Source organism: Chrysochloris asiatica, unplaced genomic scaffold (genome assembly GCF_000296735.1).
Source record: "Chrysochloris asiatica unplaced genomic scaffold, ChrAsi1.0 scaffold00027, whole genome shotgun sequence".
Lineage (NCBI taxonomy): Eukaryota > Metazoa > Chordata > Mammalia > Afrosoricida > Chrysochloridae > Chrysochloris > Chrysochloris asiatica.
The window spans coordinates 26,224,927-26,237,736 of NW_006408545.1; positions in this window are offsets into that span (position 1 = coordinate 26,224,927).

A 12,810-nucleotide genomic window follows, 5' to 3' on the forward strand; every position below is an offset into this window, starting at 1 on the left:
TATGTATTCCGTTTAATTTTTGACAACTTCTAATTTTCCAAAACTAATCCTTCATACATTCCATGTTCTGACTATTAATGTGTGTGTTTACAGTTATTTCCTCTCATTTTAAGTTGTGGTCCATCAGCTAATGAAGGTCTAGAAAGCTTTGCTGCAATCCAATCATGGTCAACCCCTTTGTATTTTTCCAAACTGAAGGACTCATCTTCTGGCACTACAGCAAACAATGTTCTGCTGCTATTCATAGATTTCAGTGGCTAACCCTTCAGAAGTATTCTGCCTCTCCTTCATAGTTTGTCTTAGTCTGGAAGCTCTGAAACCCTGTCAACCATGGATGAACCTGTAGGTATTTAAAATATCTGTGGCATAGCCTCTAGCATCACAGCAACACACAAATCACCACAGTATAGTAAATTGACAGAGGAGAGGTGTTTAACTGCTCTTAGGTGCTTATATGTTTTTCATTGTCATGGTTTCTTGCTGGATTGACTTCTTTATTTCTATGTAATGTCCTGGTGTCACAATAGGATAAGCACTGGACTGATAACTACGATGTCTGTGGTTCAAACCCACCAGTCATTTCTTGGAAACCCTATACGGAGTCACTATGAGTTACATAGAACGTGGTTAACATCATCAACAACAATGTCCTTCTTATCTCTGGCTTTGGATTTTTATTTAAATCTATTTTATTTGATATCAGTAGGGCTACCTCTGTTCTCTTTTGTATACTTGTTGTTTGGAACATTTTTCTCAATTCTCTTATTTTTAGTCTTTTTGTGTCCTTATGTCTAAGGTCTTTTGTAGATAACAAAAAGATAGGTTATGTTATTTTTTTTTTTCTCTAAATCTATTCTGTTACGTTCTGCCTTTCACTTTTGATGTTTAGACCAATTACTTTTAATATTATTGATGAAAATGAAATGTCTACACCACTCATTTTGCTATTTGATTTTTGTCTCTTTCATATGTTCTTGTTCTTTGATCCTGACTTCTGTTTTTGTTTGCATTTGGCTGCTTTCATGTAATGAAATTTTTGTTAACTTACTTTTTTTCTTCTGGATGGTTCTTTCTGGTGATTTTGTTAGCAGTTACCACATGATACTTACACGACTTATAATTATAATGATGTTTAACATATGAACAACGGTTACTATAAAACCTTAACATATATATCTGTTCCTAATACAATCATCTCTTCCCCATTTCAGTTGTTATGTCTCCATTAGAATCAATATACATCTTATTTGAAAAATTTACTTTGTACTTATTTCTTAAAAGCTTGATGTCAAATTTTTAATGAGTTATTGTGCTTATTCTCTTAAAACATCATATACTTAATTCTCATGATCATCTGTGTTGTTATATTTGAAGATCTCCCTCTCACTTATTTTTGGTTTATTAAAATTTTCCCTGTGTATAATTGGAATTAACTTCATGGCAGTTGGTATTTTTATACAGACACAAGTATGAGTGAACCTCAAAATTTTCATGGAAAAATGGAATTGAAAGATAATGTAATTTTCCCAGAAACTATTTTGAAGTACCCTCATATTTATTTAATGTTCTTTCCTTTCCATTTCCTAAGTGGCTCTAGTATTGGCAAATTCCCAGAGTTTCTGTTTGTTTTGTAATGCCTTGACCTCCTATTCATTTATGAATGATGATTTTGCTGGGTAAAGAAATTGATTGGTAATTGTTTCATTTCAGTATTTTTTATATGTTGATCTATTGTCTTCTGAATTCTAATGGTTTTATGGGGGAAGGGTGGGGGGAATGCATAGTGAATTTTATTCATTTGTGTGTTATATTGAATTTTTTTATTCCTGCTTTTATAATTATTTGTCTTTGGTTTTTGTGTCTCTTCTGATTGGTGTTCTATAGTTTTCTTTATTTAAGGCTTAGTTCTGAGTTCATATCTGATAACTTTTGTCTGCTTATATAACTTTTCTCTGCTTTTCTTGAAAAATTATTTGTATAACTAACTTTTTTTTTTGTCCTTGTAATCTGGAATCCCAATAATTCTGATGTTATATTTCTTAATTGAAGCCCATATTTTCTTTTGAGCTTGCTCACTTTTCTTTGTTCTTTTCTCTTGAAATTTGATAAGATCAGTTATTTTGTTTTCCAGTTTGTTTATGGATTCTTGTGTGGTGCTGTAGGATAAGCACTGAACTGTAAACCACAGGACGGCATTTCAAACCTACCATTCCTTCCTTAGAGAACGTATACAGGGTCTCTATGCGTTGAAATTGACTCAGTGGCACTTAACAATAACAACAGTTCCGTTATGGGACTCCTGGTGTGGTGCTGTAGGATAAGTACTCAACTGCTACCCACACAGTCAGTAGTTCAAGCCTACCAGCTGCTCCTCAGAAACTTTGTACAAGGTCACTATGCATCAGAACCAACTCTATAGTTCTTAACAACAAAAAGAACTCACTGATTCTATCTTCTCTGTGTTAGACTCTACTGTTGAATGTTTCTTTTGCTTTTTCTAATTAAGCTGTTTTATTTTTCAGTCCTACTAGCTCTTTTTAGTTTTTATGATATTTTGAATTTCCATGTTGAGGCTCTCATTTTATTCCTCCATTTGCTTCCTGATCTCCACTAGTTTGTTTGCTGTGTCCTTTTTTAAACATATTTTGCATCAGAGTCTGAAATTCATCAAATCTTTGCTTTGCTGTATTATCCTTAGGAGAAATTTCCACTTGTTCATGTTTTCTTTTGATTGTTCTTTTTGAGCTTGTGATTTTGTGTGTTTTACTACTTTTTGTTGAACATTGGATACTTTTTTACCTCTGTTGTTTAACTTTAAGTTCATATTCTGGTTTTGTGAGATTTTTTCTGGTTAGAAGTCGTGGTGATGTAGTGGCAAATCTTCTGGTTGCTAACTGAAACAGCATGGTCACAACTACCCACTGCTTTCCAGGACAAAGATTCAGCAGGTCACCCCATGGGGCAGCCCAACTCAGTCTGACACTGTCACTATTAGTCAGAATTGACCTGTTGTTGTTGTTGTTAGGTGCCATCGAATTGGTACTGACACATCGTGACTCTATGCACAGCAGAATAAAACACTGCCTGATCCTGGGCCAACCTCACTACTGTTGCCATGCTTGACTCCATCTATGCTACCACTTGGCCAATCCATCTCGTTGAGGGTCTTCCTCTTTTTCTCTGACCCTCCACCTTACCAAACATGATATCAATTGACCTAGTGGTAGTAAAATGGTGACTTCTCCAAAGAGCCACTGGAGAGTATGCTTATCTTTATGTTGTTGTTTTTCATTGCTGATTCAGGAGTTGTGGATGCTTGATTTCTGGAATTCAAAATGCATGCATGACATGGTACAGTTAGCTGGTTACAGATGCTAACATAAATAGTGGGTGATCCTGTGCAGGTTCACTGATAGTGTCCTACTATGGACTGTTCTTTTGCATTGCCCTGCAAGTCTTAAGTGCTACATTCATGCTACTGCCCTACCTGTTCTTCCTGGGCATCTCTGTGAGACTTCAATGAGATTCAACAGCATTCTATCAAAGTGACACAGTGTCCATTCTCCCATTCCTAGTTGCATGACCCATGAACTACCACACCAATTTAATTTGCAATGCCTTAAGATAATTGAGCTTCAGCTGCCTCAGATCAGGTCCTTTTCTATGCTCCCTGTTTGGGGCGTTAAATTGCTGTGATGAGAAATCATTCTTGATATTAGTTGGTAGATTTTCTCAGTTTCTATTCCCTCCTCACTTCTCCTGTCTCTCACTTTTGGACTCACCCAACTCTGTAACACCTCAGTTGCCATCTATAATTCTGCAGTCTCAGTCTGTGGTTGTTTTTATTTGTTGTTAGTGGTTTAGTTGCTTTGGAAGTAAACAGGAGTCTCCATCATTTTGCCACCTTGCTCTGTCCCTCTATGTGTCAATCTTTCTTATTCAAACCTCACAGACAGTAATCATTCAATTATTGTTTTATAATTTTTTTTTTTTTTACATGGTCCATAGCTAAATGTATAGTAAAATATTAAATGTGCCTTACTGGTTAGCTAAAATAACTGCAAATCTGTTTGAAAAGGACTCTATTTCATCCAAGAAAATTACTAATGGAAAAAGTGAAAAGGGTATTATGTGCAAAATATCCTATCAACCTAAATAATCCATTTATCTAGTGATGGTAGATTTTTCTCTTGAGTTACCTTCTGTTTCTAGATCATCCTATAATTCTGAATATTCAAATTGAAAGACTGAGATAATGACTGCTTTTTCCAACTGCATTTCATGCTAGTCTTTCCCCAGATCAGATTAGCAAAGTTTTCCTGTAAATGGCCAGAGAGAAAATGTTTTGGCTTTGTGGGTCTTGTGGTCTCTGATGCAAGTTGTCAACTTTGCCCTCTCAGCATTAGAACAGTCATAGAAAGAAGTAAGTAAATGGTAAAGGCTGTTTCAGCGAAGTTGTGTTTAGAAAAAGAAATTGTACATAGAATTTGGCCTGCAGCCATAGTTTGCTCATTCCTACTCTAGATCATTATACATTGGTTATATCAACCGTTTTTCATTTATTAATTCTTTATACAGGAAATAGTCTCCCCTGTGTCACGTGCTGTTTCCATGTCTAGAATAATCATTTCCCTGTTTTTTTTGTTTCCATTTTGACTTATTTTTTTCTGTCTCAATTTAAATCTGTAGTTCAGTGTAATGATTGTTATAAAACTGATCACTTTCAAATATATTGTGGTTAGAATACTAAATTATTTAAGGAACTTCAGTAGCCTAGTGGATACAAATTGGACTGGGAATTGCAAGGTCAGCAATTCAAAACTACCAGCTGCTCCGGGGGAGAAAGATGAGGCTTTCGGCTCCCATAAAGATTTACAGCCTCAGAAACCCCGTGTTTAGGGTCGCTATGGGTAGGAACCAACTCGATGGCACTTAACAACAATAACCACACTCAGGTAGGACTTTAAAAAACCATATTATGTAAATTGATTTCCTATCTAACCATCCATTACTTATTAGAGCGCTTTTATGTATCTACATGTTTTGCCGCGTCCTGGTATGGCCCTATAGGATACATATTATACTACTGAGCACAAGGTCGGCAACTCAAACCCACCAGCAGCTCCTTGGAAATCCTACACAGGATTGTTATGAGTCAGAATAGACTCAACAGCACCGAACAACGACATTATGTTTTATTGTATGTCTTTCCCTAGTAGTATAAGAACTACATGTAGGCAGGCTCAAAACTGTTCTAGTAATTGTTGCATTTTAACTTCAAGCATTTTACATACAAGATAAGAAAACAAAACAAATGCATAATCATCAATTCAGTTCTGACTTACAGTCACCCCATATGTTACAGAGTAAAACTGCTTGCTACACAGGGTTTGTTGGATATAATTTTTATGGAAGCAAATCAACAGGTCTTTTTTCTGCAGCACCATTGGTTGGTTTAAAATACCAATCTTTTATAGTAGAGCACAAATCATTTGCATAACTAAGGGACCTACAAAATATACATATATTTAAAATAAGCAAACAAAAAAGAAACAAATAAATGCTTGTTAAATAATTCCTTATCTATATATGGTCAAATCCTCATTAATATATTTTATCTCCAGTGAATAAACAAGACTATTTCCTTACCTTGGTTTCTTTTACTTTTTTGTAAGCACAGAAGTGGAATTCTGGCTCCTGATCTGATTTTACTGACAAGAGTGGGATCAGCATTACTTCTTTCTCTACCTCCCTCGATAGATATTTAGGCAGAGTTGTAATAGGCATCATTACACTAAGGCCTCCATAGGTAATCAGAAGAATCGCCGTGTTCCTTAAATGAGCACAGTTTATTCTCAGCCATCCTCCATTTCTCCAAGAAAATAGGGCCTATTGTCATGCTGAGAATCCTTAAAAGTCCCTTATATTTGCAACATGCTTTATTTCTGACATTTTACTACCTCTAAAATGATCTCTTTTTTCTCAATATAAAGGGAAATTATATTTCACTACTTCCATGTAGGTTGACTGAAATTCCATCCTTATTAAAGGAAGGTAAGTTGTAATGGTCACTGTGAATAAGGAGTTTTTTATGATATAAATATCCAAATAAGAATATGATGCAACAAATTGTGGAAATGAATTTGTGTCTGTAGCTAAAAATTAAATAATGCATTCCTCTCAATTAAAATTAACTTTTATTAGTTTTAGACTTATGACTATGAAAACCAGTCCCCCCTGCTCCCCCCACAATTTTTTTTTAAATGTATCCATCTACTTTAGTAGTAGTCTAAGAAACTTGAAACAAATTTAGTAGTCATTTAAAGATCTAATTTACTTTCAGATCTATGAATATATTACCATTTCATTTCATCATCCCCTTTAAACTTTTTAAAATATGGTAATACCTGTTAAAAGATCTCTAATTCAAAGAAACAAATACTGCCTCAATATGTAAGTTGAGAATTAATCAAGTGGCTAGGCTCTTTTCTGTAAATTTTGCTTTCCCTTAAGATAAATAATTAAAGAATAATGCTTAATAAATAAAATTTGAACCTATTAAACATGAATATCAGTTTACTAAATTATCTTTGAAATATGGTGGTTTAGATATGATTCCATTTTAAATCATTGGAAACCAAAACAAATAGCATATTTTCTTTAATATTGAGTTAATAAGTATTTCCTTAGTTTTAAGTGTAAAATCTAAAATAATAACCTAAATTGGTGAAATGGAATGCATTACCTGGAGGACAACCTGGTCTATGACTGTGCTCAAGATTATTGCCTTCTCAGATGCAATTACTAGCACAATCTCCCAATTATTGGACCGTTTGTTTTTCTCTGTTTACAGCAGGAAAGTTCTTTAATGTAAGATAAAATTGAAAAATCAAAATTCAAGTAAAAATACTATTTTGTTGTAAAGTTCTGTCGAGTTGGTTCCAACCCATAGTGACCTTATATAGGGTTTCTGAGGAGTCACTGGTGAGCTTGAACTGCTGACCTTGCAGTTCAAACCCAGCCCAGACCATTAAACCACAGCACTACACCAGCACTCCAGTTAGGTTAACTAGCCATAAGAAAAAATTGCTTAGAAATTTTTATTTTAAAAAGAAAAACTTTTAAGAAAAATATAATCCTATGAATTTTAATGTTTAAATCACATCTTGGAAGTGATGTTTATAATAAAAAGTATATAATCCATTCCCAACTGTTAATTGCTAAGCTTTCTTATCAGAATTAATTTATAATTTTAAACTTATATTTATGTTTTGTAAAATATACCAGTGATTTATACTTTTTTTTCCTCTCAGAAGTGTCAAAATCTAATTATCAACACTTTTATATAAAAGTGTAAAGTCAGATAGGAAGAGAAAAGTTAGGGTTATTTCTTCTTGAAACTGAATGAAAAGTCATTTATTTTGTCTTATATAAAATCCAAAGGCTATATTTTTTTTCTTAGTAATCTCTTAAATAGACTTCCTACTGTTTTACAGATTATTCCAGTAAAAATATGCTTTAACATGAAGTTTCCACATAAATGTGGAACTAGTCACATTGGAGCAATATGGTATATAAATAAAGTTATATAAAATCTTCTTTTGGCCAATAAGACATTAACTAGACTACTAGATATAGGTTGTTATTGTTGTTAGGTACTATCTAATCAATTCAGTATAGGGTTAATGAGGAGTGACTGGTGGGGTTGAACTATCCATCTGATGGTTAACAGTCCAGTGTTTATCCTACAGTACACACCAGGACTCCACATACAAGTTATTATACAGTTACTAGGATTCTCCAAATCTATAAATGTTTGTAATTCTGAATAGTGCAACTATTTTAGTACATGAAGAAGCAAATCCAAATTAAGTTATTGATAACTTCACATAAACACCAAGAATAAATTGTAACTGTATATTCTGAACAAAGTTCTATGTATAAGACTTTTAAAAGTCATAGAACAATTTATTTAAATGATAACAATACAGAAATATGACTTTATTTCTCAACATAAACTCTGTGAAGTTCAAGGCAGTTTTGTCACAATAATACTAGCCATTTAGTCCATTACTAAAGAACTGAGGGTCCTGAGAATTGGACCAGGTCAATGCAGTCCTTTTTTTGCATTGTTACTGTATAAAAATGGATTCCATTTAAAGATTTTTTTAAATATTAGGAACAAAAGGAAGTCAGAAAGAGGCAGAAGAGGCCTGTTAAGTTGGGTTCCTATTGATTTCCCAGAGAAATTCTAGCAAAATTGCCCTTGTTTAATGAGAGGAATATGCAGGAGCTTGTCATAGTGGAAAAGGACTCTTTGGTGAATGTTTCCCAGGCATTTTCCTGCAAATGTTTTGACTAAATTACTCAAAACATTTTCATAATGTATAGTTGTTATCATTCTTTGGCCTTCCAGAAAGTCAACAAACAAAATGCCTTGAGTATCTCAAAAACTTGATGCCATGACCTTTATACTCTTGACTGGTCTGCTTTCACTTATGAACCACTTCCACCTCTTGGTTACCATGCTTTAACTATGCTCTGGCTTCAGGAACATTGCAATAATGCCATGTTTCATCTCCTATTACAAGTCTTCCAAGAAAGCTTTGAGGATCTTGATCCCACTTGTTCAAAATCTTCATTGAAAGCTCTTTTCTTGTCTGCAGTCTATTTGAGTGCAACAGATTTGGCACACATCAAGCAGGAAGTTTGCTCACTTTAAATTTTTCTGTCAGCATTGTGTAAGCTGAATCATTTGAGATGTCTGTGGTGTTGGCTATTGTTGCTGCTGTTAATTGTTGATCCTCTTCAATTAAGGCATGAACAAGATTAATTGTTTCCTCGAAAATTGCTGTGAATACTCTGCTGCTGCAGGCCTTCTTCTCATCTTCATTTTATCCCTTCTTAAAATGAGTTAAGCATTTTCAAACTGCTGATTACTTTGAGGCATTGTCCCTATGATGTTTTCATAAAGCATCAATAATTTCAACATTCTTTCACCCAAGCTTCACCCCAAATTTGTTGTTTGATTTTGCTTCGATTGTAGTGGAATTCATGTTGTTCATTATATCTGGGCTCTTTTCAAACTAATGTCTTATACTTCTTAGAACTTCAAACTAGATGCTGTTCATATAACAAGTTGTTGTTAAGTGCCGTCAAGTCAGTTCCAATTCATAGCAACCCTGTATAGGATTTCAGAGACTTTTAAATCTTTGCAGGAACAGAAAACCTTTTCTCACAGAGCAACTGGTAGGCTCGAACTGTCAACCTGTCAGTCTAGTGCTTATCCTATGAAGCCATTGTGCTCCTATATAATTTTGTATGAGTCTATTTTTGTTCCAAAAAATATTGAAATACTTCCATATTTTTTCATAATATGCATTTTCCATGACGTTTTTGAAGACTCCTCATATTTCTCTATTTTAGATGAAAATTAAGGAGACCAGGTGATTAATGCATTCATATTTTCTTTATTATATAACAAATGATACATATGCATATATTCACATTCCAAATTATAAAATTTATAATAATATGAGTAAAGGCTTTGTATATAGAAATTTTGCCATCAATTATAGAAATAAGATTTGTATGCATTAAAAGGAAATTAATATAAAATCTTTAGTTACAGAACACATAATTTATACAGTGTGAATTAATTTATACATAGCGGTTAAATTAAGGTTTCAGATTAACCCTAATAATATTATATATTGGCAACATGTTATTTGATTAGCATATATACTTATGTGCATAATTATGCAAAATTGGTTTGGGGATTTGTTTATTATGTTCCAAGCTGAACCATAATTTTCTACCCATTGAATCAAAAATAAGGCAAAATTAGTTAGTTGTGGTTTTTTTCTTTTGGATAATTTGTAAAACAGGTTTACCTTTTACCCTGAATTTCTATGATAAAAACATTTACATAACTCTTATATAGCTTCTCATTCAGTAGCTGCAAAGCTTGCTTCAGGTGGGTAATTCTAGGAGCTAAAGCTCTGGTAGCTTAGTGCTTATGAATTGGGTTGTGAGCCTTAAGGTCAGCAGTTCAAAACTACCAGCTGTTCCGCAGGAGAAAGATGAGGCTTTCTGCTCCCGTAAAGATTTACAGCCTTGGAAACCCTGTACAGGGTCACTATGAGTCAGAACCGACTCCATGGCATATAACCAAACAACCAATGGTAATGGGAGCACTGTCTTGTGCTATCAGCACTCACTAGGGGATTGTCCTAGATTATTCTCTTACTTAGTATTTCTTAATGCAAAAATGTGTCTAAACAAAATTACTTAAAAGGGTGAGAACCAAATGTCTGATGATCATTCATATATTCTTGAATCAAGGACTTTGTCTAAGTAAACAGATCAATAAATTAGTTTCTCCATAGAATATTTCTTTCTTTTCTCTTTAAATCACTAAAGCTCAGTCCTTTGTGTGACTATTCAAGAATAACTCTTTATTCTTGTCTCTGAAAGTCAACTAGCTGATGAGAATCATAAGAAATTTTGGTTTACTTTGTAACTGTTTCCTGATAAATTTCAGCTATAGCAAGAGTCACGGACACTGGGAGAAGCTGTAGGAAATGACAGTGAAGAAGTTTATCTTTGTTTTTCTCTGGAATGACTCCTGCTTGTTTTTTGTACTCTCAATCTAATGCTAGAAACCTGTGGTCCTGATTATAGATCTAAGCACCAGAAATGTAATTTATAATTACTAGATAAGTATGTTTGGTTCCTTTTCACCAAAGTACAACATGGATTGTGAACAAGGCTTAGAAAAAGCCTAGGGTCTTGAGTTCAGATCCTAACTGGTCTCCATACTAGATGTAAAACTTGGACCAATAATCTACTTCTCTGCATCAGTTTTCTTATATTCAAAAAAGAAGGCAATAATATCTATTAATATTGCACTTACTTGGAGTGCGGGTGTGATGCTGTGGGTTAAAGCGCTGGACTGCAAGCAAGGTCTGTGGGTCAAGTTTACCAGTCACTCCTTGAAAGCCTATGCAGGGTAGTGATGAGCTGGAATTGACTCAACAGCAATTAATAACAACAATATGGTTATTGTGTTGCCAAATATGTGAATATGAATATTTATTGTGAAATGAATTTCAGCTTTGTTTATAAGACTTATGGAAGTTGCTGTAATATATAACTTTGGATTTGGAAGTAGTGACGTTATGTTGTTGCTGCTGTTAAAAGCCATCGATTTGGTTACTATTTATAACAACCCTGTAAAGGGTTTCTAAGGAGCAGATGGTGGGCTTGAACTGCCAACCTTGTGGGTAGAAGTCCAGTGCTTATCTTGACATCATAATTCATTTAATTGAGGATATAAATGAGACTAATTTACATTTAGTAAGTACATTTGTAATACTGTGGCAGTCTGGATTACTGCATTGTACTGTCAGGTCGGCGGCTCAAGCTCACTAGGCACTCCTTGGAAAGCCTATGGAATGTCACTATGGGTCAGAACCGACTTGATGGCACTTAAACAACCACAACAAGGAGTATATTTGGGATTGCAGTATTCAGATTACGTACTTAAATTTATGCAAATAACTTAAAACATTGCCTATTCCTACCATCTCTTGACAAGATCGCATCCTTTAGGTTAATAAGACCAAATTAAAAGTCTGTATATATGTAGTCCTGGTGGCGCTATAGCATCAGCATTGGACTTCAAACCCCAAGATCCTTCAAACTCACCAGCTGCTCCTCAGAAACTCTATACAGGGTCGCTATGAGTCAGAACTGACTCTCCCAAACCAAGTGCCATTTCTTTTAAGAGTTTCTAATAATAGTGCATCACATCTGATTTAGGACATAAATATTCTGTTCTTCAGTTGTGTATATCTCATCTTGTCATTACACTGCTACTCCTAGTGCTAGATATCTTCAGTAGTCATCTGATTTCTGCTGAAGACCCAACTAAGACCTCTAGGAGGAGCATCTGAGCTTCTTTGTCCAAAGAATTACACCTAGATCTACTAGGTAGAGAGATGGTAAGGCAGATGTGGTCTGTGGGGTTGATCTCAACACCTGTAGATTGAGATAATGAAGATTTCCTAAGTTTAAAGTGTTTGGGATCTAATGGTTATAGTCTGAGGTGTCAATGGCTAGAGTTAAAATCCTTGTTCAATGAATTATGGGGCTTTGTGGAGTTTTGGTGTGGCATTATAGGATAAACCCTGGACTGCTAAACACAAGGTTGATGGTTCAAACCCTATACAGGGTCACTAGGAGTTGGAAAGGACTCCATGGCACTTAACAGCAACAACAGTGGTTTGGGGAAAATTACTTTATATTTCTAAAATGGAAAATCCGCAAGATGGATTGATACAGTAGCAAAAACAAATATGAGGACAGCATAGAATACGCAGTGCTTCAATCTATGTGCACAGGGCCGCTATGAGTTGGAACTGACATAACAGCACCTGACAAGAAATAATTGTATTATAAGGATTGCTGCTGTTGTTGTTGTTGTTAAGTACCATCGAGTTGGCACCAACTAAAAGGACCCTGTGCACAAGAGAATGAAACACTGCCCAGTCCTTGACCAACCTTACAAGTGCTGCCATCCTTCAGTGCACTGATGCTAACACTTTGCCAGTCTATCTTGCTGGGGCTCTTCCTCTTTTTCTCTGACCCTCCACCTTACAAAACATGATATCCCTCTCCAATGACTGGTCCCTCTTGACAATATGTCCCAAGTATGAGAGACAAAGTTTGTCCATCCTGGCCTCCAAGAAGCACTCTGGCTGTACTGCTTCCAACACAAATCTGTTGGTTCTTTTGGCAGCCCATGGC